The following is a 9685-nucleotide window of genomic DNA, read 5'->3' on the forward strand; positions in this document are numbered from 1 at the left end:
AGGCCCAGGCTGTAAGCACATACAAGAGTAGAAATACAATTACAGAGTAGAAATAGAATCTATACAATAAATACATTAAGTCATATCAAAAAAGCCACACATACAGCAAAGTACAAGGCCGAGGCTGTAGTACAATGAAGCATGAGAAAAAAGCTGCAGATTATTAATGACAGCAGTACTGATTCTTCTTTTAAAGGGATTCAGTTTAATTAAGTAAGAAATACTACAAGTTGAGCTCCTATAGAAAGCTCTTGAGTTTTCTATTTCTCAAGAGGACAATGATCACCGAGAGAGACTAATTATATAAGCACTTATAAATACATTTAAGATGAGCAAATGTAATAAAATTATAGAACCTGGCACATGTAAATTCTGAAGTGCATGGAAACAATGTGTCTCATCAGCTTCCTCTCCAGAATGTTGATTGCATGATTGTATATCATCATAAGAGGCTTGATTGTTGTAGATGCAGCTTGTGACCGAGAGGTTAGACAATAACTTAAAATGTTTAAAAAAATAAAATAAATCACAGCATGCACACAACCCTTTCTTTTATTTAAAAAAATACTTGTGAAGGCATGATTTGAAATATCCAGTTTGTAATAGCAAAGAATCCTTCAAATAGATCCTGCATCCAGAGCTGGATCAATTTATTATACAAATCTTTTCATCCAGACCAAAAAAAAAAAAAAACAAAACAAGACCGAAAGAGTAAATGAGGGGCTATTGTCAGCACCACTTTGGCCACTAACAGCATTATTTGTCTGTTTCATCTTAACATAGGCTGCTTGCTCTCAGGAACCCTTCTGTTAAAGTAGTTTATTTTACTTACTGAGATTTTTTTTTTTTTGATTTTTTGTGTATTTTACACTTTTGCCAAACAACAATTTTTAATGCAGGACTTTTTTGAGTAATGTTTTTTTTTAAAGCCGACTGTTTCTCCTCATTAGAACAAATTATCAGCACGGCATCTCTGTGTCACTGTTAAATAACATGTGAGCACATTCTGTGATAAAGGCTGCAGCTAGCAAGAGAAGTCATGTTGTATTGAACTGTATGTTGTGGTGTCTCTTCAGTATTTTTATATTCTGTTCATAGATACATTTATTGTTCTATTCTATATTGTTCTATAGGTCAATACAAGATTTACTATTTTCATCTATCTATCTATCTATCTATCTATCTATCCTAATGTAACTAATCCTATATTATACTAGGGAGGGATGGTTATAGGCCTAATACTTCCTGTGTATTTGCAGTTCCTTAAGTAGCTGCCATATTGTTTTGCTAGCTATCAAAATTACTTTATGTTTAGTTCTAAAAACCTTGCCACCCATGCAGGCAGGATCTCTGTGAAAATAAAACTACAGAGCCAACATCATGTGGACAAGATCGCCCTCAAGTGGAAAAAAGCAGCAAAACCACGTGAATCCGCTCTGTGTGTAAAACAGGGGGACAACGTCATTGTTTAACTTAACATTACATTGTGTCGATGATACGGCTGCTTTCTCCTCCAAATATACTGATTTGTCTTGATTAGTCCTCCAACTTTCTTTTAAACGATTGCTGACTGTCATCTTGTGTACTCATAAATACTCTGTTTAATACCCGTTGACCTCTGATGGCTGCCATCATTCTGCATGTGATATGCACTGTGGCTTAACAATGTATGCTGGGTACACTTATGATGTCATGGAGTATACATAATATTAAAGAAATAGTGCATTATGCTGTTATTGGTTGTAATTTCCAGACAGAAAATGAGAAAAGCAATATCAATCTCTATGGCTTCTAAAAGAGCAGCTGGTTACAAGAAACAACTAAAACCAAAGGGCCAGCCTACAATTTTCCACCACATGAAGTATAAATGTCCTCAGACAGAGAGTGAAAATGTAAGAAATGTGAAAGGTGAGGAGTATCAGATGCTCTCATGCCAGACAGAAAACCATCCCTCCCTAAAAGTGAACCACCTGTTAGATTGATGTAGGAAGCAACAATGTGCTCAGCGGTCTTTAAGCGTTCAGTGTTCTCTAAGTAAGATGATGAAGCTGCTCAGACCTATCAGATGCAGTCGTAGATGTGTGGCCAGCAGATCTGCACAGCGTGTAATTATGCACCATGTTTACGCGTGTGAACAGGAAATGTATTTGGACAAAAAGTGGAGTAGCACTACATGATTATAGTGGATGCTGAAACTACCGTTAGAGGAATATATTTACCCATGAAACGATAATTCGATCCACATGCTGAGCTCTTCACAACAAAGTCTCTGCTTCTCAGTTGGCACAGAGAAGAAGTCACGCCAACAAGTTTGCCCCACTTTTTGCCTCTGTGATCAGCTTCATTCTGAGCCACTGTTTGAAAAATGTCCCATGGTTTTTGTTTTTTCCCCCCTTGGTTTTGTTTCACTCAGATTCAAGCTGAAAATGGTGGAAATGCTCCCAGCCCATTGTATATAGTGTATTATCTTACTTTTTTCATTGATTGTACTTAATTGTATTTTTGTATTTCCTTCATATATCTGTACCTGAGCTGAGGTGATGCAAAATTTCCCCGTTGTGGGATCAATAAAGTCTTATCTTATCTCTTATCTTATCTTAAAAAGATTGAGTGGGTGCGTCATTGCATTCATTTAGCATCACTATCCAGACTGAATTCAGTCATAACCAGAAACTCTTTTTGCACACAAGAGAAAGGGCAAATTTTATAAAAAACAAAAGCAATTCAATTCAGTTCAGTTTACATAATGCCAAATCACAAAAGTTGCCTCAAAGTACTTTTTATTGTAAGGTAAAGACCCTACAACAATACTGAGAAAACCCCAACAGTCAAATGATTCCCTCTGAGCAAGCACTTGGTGACAATGGGAAGGAAAAACTCCCTTTTAACAGAAAAGAACCTCGGAGAAAGAAGAAACCAGGAACAGGGAGGCGGCAGTTATCTGCAGTTGAAAGTCGGGTGGTTATGTTACGGTTAGAGATCGCTAGGTCTACTGTAGAGCTAACACAGTGACAGACAGCCATTCACATTTACACCTATAACCAATTTAGGGTCACCACTTAACCCACTGTGCGTGTCTTTAGATTGTTGGCGGGAGACTGATAAACCCAGCCGAACTACACTGTAGAGATGGCCTACTTGAAAAGAGAACTGATGTATGAGAACAAAATGCTGTGGTATCTAAAATACCGTTTTGCCTCATTCACTCTGTCGACCAATGAAATTCCAACAACAGTTTGTCCATCAGTAATAACAGAATCAAATGAAGGCCTGGGTTTAAGATTGCAAGGTCAAAACTGCAGAGAAATATTTGTAACACACAGCTGGTGGCAGCAGAAAGAAACTGTGGGAAATGATTAATAAGAGAGGGAAGACAAATGGAGGTATGCCATATTGTTGCACTCAGGAGAAGATTTTGATTTGTAACGGGCAGAAGCTATTAAGCAGCACTGGCTTCCTCAGAAGTCACTCAGAGATGAACAGAAGACCTCACATAATTCTATCTTAATCATCGGCTCTTTCATGCACACAGTGGCACACAATGTTCTGTCCTCAGCCACAAATATGTCGATACCGAGATGATATAACAAGACAACGTGTGGCTGGTGTGGTTCTCATTATTCGACTAATGAGCTGTCTCCTTGGCAGTCTGATCTGTCAGCCAATGAAGCGAGTAGGCCCTGTGCAGGGGGAAGAGCACAGCCCAGGGTCAGCCAGGCGGCGGCTTGCGACGAGGGGCCGGCGTGCGGCACTTAACACGGGGAAGAGCTCGTTAAAGTGTCATTTTTGGTCAATATGCTCGTCTGTGTGGAAGAGGCCAATCAGCCATACTGTTCCCATCTCAGGAGAATGACTTTCATCCATCACCGTCAGCTATATGATGATATTAGCAGGTGTTTACTGATAGCCCATTCAGAGGAAGACAAATGGAGATTCTAACATCCTTCCACGCTTACATTCACTCAGTCATTTTACATTCAGGCTCACTCGTAATAGGGTCACATAGAATCAATCCTGGTGTGGATAAAGAAGGGAGGCAGGGAAATATTAGGTCACAATCACTGGTGTGTAGCCAGAGACTCTGACATCTATGTCTGTGAAATTGAACCCCGTACTTAGAAACATGGAGACCAAATGAAGCCAAAAAGCTTGAAATATTTATGTCATTTTTATAGTGTAAACACCTACATTCATCAGCAGTATGAAGTGTGCACAAGTATTGGTTGTTATGTTACTCTCCTTAGCATCAGGCTACTTTTTCACTGTAACAAGTGTTAGTTTTCCATTTAAAGCAATTAGTTATTTCTTCCTTTTATGGTAAAAGAGAGAAACCCAGGAGATATTTATAGCGTTTCTGTCTCCAGCTTGCTTGCAGCCATGGACAACCTGTTGTTGTCAGTCAAGTTCAATTCAAACAAATGTGCTGGACTGCTTTCTTTCATCTGAGGAATAAAAATGAGAAACATCCTGTTTCAGTGTGAGGTTGGAAACTAGTCCACACATTCGTTATTTCTAGGCTGGACTATTGCAATCCTTTATTATCTCCCTGAAAAGCTTCTACACTGAAAAAAATATGTTGTTGGATTTACTTAATTCAATGGTGGACATTTGTTGCACACAGATGTTTTGCTTTGGCAGCAACTTAAACAATTGAATTAAATTAACACAATTTATTCATGTTCAATAAACTTGTGCAATTTGTGTTGATAAAATGTGACTTAAACATGTTTTGATGAAGTAATTTGAGCTCTTGGAATATTTTAATCCTTCACAATTTTCTCACGTTATCCCAACACAATTCAATAACTTTTACCCAATACTACTTGGTCACTTAAATACTACATGTTATCTTCAAATTACATTTTGCTATTATATTCTAGTATCAAATACACAATTTTCAAATGGAGGCCTTATAACAGATTGTATTGTTCTCTTCCAAGATGGTTGCTGGCATCCACCAGTAACCTTTCAAAACAACATGTCTAATTTCACTGCAGTAGGTAAAGAATTAAACTGACATTACTCCTCTACTGAATCTATATAAATCAACAGTTAAATAATGTCAGTTCTTCCGTGTTCTCTGGAATCAATCACAGCAAAGAAATTGGACTGTTTCTTTTGAAAAATGTTGGGAAAGAACAATACAAAACATTCTATTTAAGGCCTCTAACGTCAAGATTCAGTTAAACAACAATTATAACTAAACAATTTGAGGTAATGTTAGTTTCCATTAACATTAAATTAGGTTACTGAATTGGCAAACACCTTCCTATTAACACTACCCATTTTACCCCAATAACTAAAGAAATTAGCACTTGCAGGTCAAAACCTTTATTCAAGAGACGCAAAAATAACATTGATACAGTGACTGTCAAAAATTACAGCACTGATCATACTGTGACATCTTGGTTCAAAACAGCACACTTAGAAATATTCAACGTTCTTTACTTCAACTGAATGAAACTGAAAATACCATTTCACACGACCCATATGGGATATTTAGACTGTATAACTGTTCACGCTACATCTCTTCACTAGTAAAAGAAAGAAAAAATACAAAGAGAAATTTAAAAATGCTGCCAAACAGATAAACAGAACTTGTACAGAGCAAAAGGAAAAACAAACAACAACAAAAAACGGCTCGTCCTCATGGCAGTTGCAGAGTATATAAAAATGAACCCTGCGATCCGTTCCTGGAATTGAGCTTCAAAAATGCAGCAGAACAAGTGTGAGATTTAAATGTCCTCTCACCTAGAGCTGGTCACCTCACATGCATAACAGTGAGCTTCGTTGCAGGAGCAGTTTTGTCTTAGTTGTGAGCTTTTCTTGAGAGCTGAGTTGCATCCAACTCCATTACCACCCATTGAATCACCTCAAAAGTGTAGCAGAGTTGTGATGGGTAACTCATGTTGAAGGAATAAAAAAGGTCCAAACAGCATGGCTACTGCAAAGGTCACGTTATCCAGATCTTGAAGAACAACATCAGAAAAGTCATTGCCTGCTGCATCCTCTGGAGACAGATGTTCATTGTGGTTTTCTCAATCTGTGCAGTGGCCTCAGTCAAGTCCTGGTTAAACACAAAACATTTCTTTAAGATTCCTTTTTAAACTCATCTCTTTTGAATCTACCAGTTCTAATGTTAGAGTAATTTAAACCAATGCAAGCAACATAGTAAATAGCTATAGCCAAAGAGTGGTCTGCCATGCTGCCATTCATGGTCTAACAGAGTTTCTAAGAGAGGGTGAAAAACATAATAATTTCAAATGCTTTACATTAGTTTTTGTTAGAAAGACACCGGCCCATCAGAAATCCAGGTTATGTCACTCAGAAGATGTTAGAATTTAGACTTTCAGCCCCACAATTTGGTTAGCTGTTGGTCAGTTGGTCATTTTTTCAAACAAAAGCTAATATAAATATTGGTGGGATTTTCCTTTGTTCATTAGAATGACAAATTTAAAGTTTTTTCACACTGATGTGACCCCTAATACAGGGGTGGGGATGGGGCCTCAAGGGCCGGCGGCCGAGTTCACTACCAGGCCTCATGTGAACTTCAAATTATTAAAGAGGACTACTGGTCCTAACCAGTCCAATGAGGATCAAGTGGATAACTAAATGCATTTTTAAATGTTGCAAAGCCACAATCTACCCATAAAACACTCACCATGAACTCCTGCACCAAGATGTTGCAATTGTCTTTCACACAGATGCGGAGCACTTTGATGAGGGACTCCGAGGATTTATGTCATCCTTGACTATTATAACAAAGAAAACAGAGATTTGTGAACTTTTCAGTAGCACAGAAGAAAATGATCCCAGACAAAAACTCTTGACTTTTTAAACCAGTCAACATGCAACACCAGCATCTACAAAGCAATATCAAAAGTTCCTGTTTGACATCAACTTTATGGATATATAGTTTCCAGAACATTTATTTTTAAAAAAAGATAATTTTTTCTCAGTGGGCCAGTAAATGCATGACGAAAATTATGGCATCCTTTTAGTGGAATCATTACTCACAGGTAATAGTTGACTGTTTCAATGGATGTAGCATAAAAATCTTTTACTGACCTAATGCAATACATATACACTTTGTAGTTAAAGAATTTTAAAGTTCTTACTGTCATTATGGCAGCTACATCCTTTAGCTTTGTGCCCTGTTCCCCTGATCACTTTGCAAACACTTTCAGCAGACTGTCAGAGAAAAACTCAGCTCCGTCAGAAACCTTGACTGTAAAGGCATGGTTGGGATGCACTGGAATGCTGCATTTTATCTGAAATGACATAAAATTATTTTGAAATAACAGCAGGCACTGTGCTTGGTTAATCAGTAATGTTTTGTTGAATAAAAACTGTGTTTCCAGATCTTATGGGATTAAAAAAAATCCAAAGATGTTTGTTTCTGATTTGCAACCCAACAACCCACAAGTTACAACCTCATTTCAGTTCAAGTGTGCATTAATGCGAGTCCAGTAATCACCTTTCTGGCAATACATACAGGTATAAGTTAAACCTATGGCAGATTTTGGATCTCTCAGTTGTATTAATAGGGTGAGTATGCATGCACCTAATAATTATAAAAAACCTATTATAATTAAGTTACAGAAACGAAAATAGAATATACTTTCTTACCATAACACCTTGAACCCACAATCCATCAGCTGACTCCTGGTGAAATGCAGAATAGAGGTCATCTCTCAATGTGCAGCAAAAAAAACAAAAACAAAAACAAAAGGACAGCAGGTGAGGGCAGGAGGGGTAGGGATGTAAGCTAGCATAATGCCGCTGATGATATTAGCTAAAGCTGTTCAATGTCCAAAATCTCACTAACACCACGGTGCAGTAAATACACAATGTAACTGAAGAGTCAGTTGACAAATCTATTCACACAGAAAACCAAATTATGTTATGAGTGCCTCGTAATTAGGTTTAATGTGATATTACGGCTCTTGTGCCAAAGACAAATTCAAATGAAAAAGCGCCAATTCTTTGACAACAGATAAAACAGCAAATAAGCTAACGGCTCTTTTTTAGCATGTTACATGGCGACACTCTAGACGTTTAACTACATTTGGCTGAAATATGGTAAAAATGAATTCAAAAAATCAAGACATACCAAAAACGTAGAGTTGGCTGCTCGACTTGACTGAGATGGATGCCTTTTTTAAACCACGATCCAAAGCCCACGAGATGAAATCACGCGTGGTTTCACGAGATTTAACGTTGCTATCTTATTGACTTACTTCACCTGAACATGATATGAACAATTGAATACACCCTTTCTGCATATCATGTAGTTTTTACACTATATAGTTACATTTAACTTTAAAACATGAGGCAATTGTGTTAAATGCATGCAAGATGCTTACATAAATCCAAGAGATGGCCAGTCCCTTTTTTTCAGTGTAGTTGATTCAAAAATGGTGCAGCAAGAGTGCTAAGAGGCAAGTAGAGCAAATTATAGGACTTTATTTTAAAGATCATTTGATCCTTTGGATCGGCTTATTAGACATACGTTTTAATAAACAGCTATCAGGTGTAATTATTAAATTTATGTATCAGAATTTAGAAACTAATTTCCACTTTAGGCCTAATGAAGATTTTTTTATGGTCAAACTCATGAATGTACAAAGCTTTTATCGTTTTTATTAATAGGCAATGAAGCTTGTGAATTCATGACAATCAAGAATTCATTATTGTTTAAAAATGAATTAACAAGAAATTAATGTATGTTATGTACAATAGCCCAAATCATTAAAATCCAACTGAGAACAACTAAGATCAAAGAAAGAATGACCAAACCTAAAACAGCTGCTACTACACTTCCCAAGATGCATTGTCGGCTGCATCTTTAAGTAGGCCCTCACTGGTAAATACCCTAATCTTCCAAACTCTCCAGACTTGGTTTGTCACACAAGGATTGCCTTAAATGTTTAAAGGCTCCCCCACAGCTATAGCTGATGTGTTTCCCCCCACAGGCTTGAATAATAATCCTCATTATAAGTAAACTGATCTTCACGTGTAAAGCAAACTCAGTTAAAAGTGTGGACGTGTGGATGTGAGAGTGTATGGTTCTCTGTATCTCTGTGATGAACTGGCAGGCTGTCCGGTCTGTGCCACGCCTCTCGTCCTGTGGTAAATGAGGCTCCAGCCTCCTGCAACCTTGAACTAAGTGATTAAGAAAATGGATGGATGGACGGTAAGAGGCAGGTTCTCTTCATCAAGTCAATGGAATTGCCTTCCCATTAAAAAAATACTGCATTTTTTCCCCCACAACAACAACTGGTTGTTGTTGTTGTAGTCTTTTAAAAATATATTTATTCTGTTATGTTTATATTTATTAAATATATTCTATCAAATTCTGACCCTACTATCTGAAAGTGGGTTTGGTTCATCTCCTGTTCTTCTAAAATGTGTAATAATGTATCCATCTACTCTTACTTTGGAGATATCAGCTATAGAAATATCTGCCATACTTTGAATATAATGGAAATATAACGAAAAGTGCTTTTGGAAATCAAAGCACAAGGACCAATCCATCACTTTTAATCTTTTATAAAGTACAGTGAATGCAGTAATGAATAATTAACCATTAATAAGGCATTTATATGTAATAGTAGGCCTCATAATTCAGTGTTGTAATTTGAAAGTTAATTTTCTCCTGTCTTCTTGTGGCTTTAAATACTTT

The 9685-nt window shown here is 37.1% G+C and overlaps 1 long non-coding RNA gene across 1 annotated transcript; it reads right to left on the reverse strand.

Moving 5' to 3' along the window:
• Positions 1–4817: 4817 nt before the first annotated feature.
• On the reverse strand, positions 4818–8188 carry LOC308389780. Its single transcript, XR_013970331.1, has 4 exons — positions 7630–8188; positions 7119–7271; positions 6662–6752; positions 4818–6067 (listed from the first exon to the last, which is right to left on the reverse strand). It is a non-coding gene; the product is annotated as an uncharacterized lncRNA (long non-coding RNA).
• Positions 8189–9685: the final 1497 nt, after the last annotated feature.

This window comes from Rhamphochromis sp. 'chilingali' (genome assembly GCF_963969265.1).
Source record: "Rhamphochromis sp. 'chilingali' genome assembly, chromosome: 21".
In the NCBI taxonomy this organism is placed as follows: Eukaryota; Metazoa; Chordata; class Actinopteri; order Cichliformes; family Cichlidae; genus Rhamphochromis; species Rhamphochromis sp. 'chilingali'.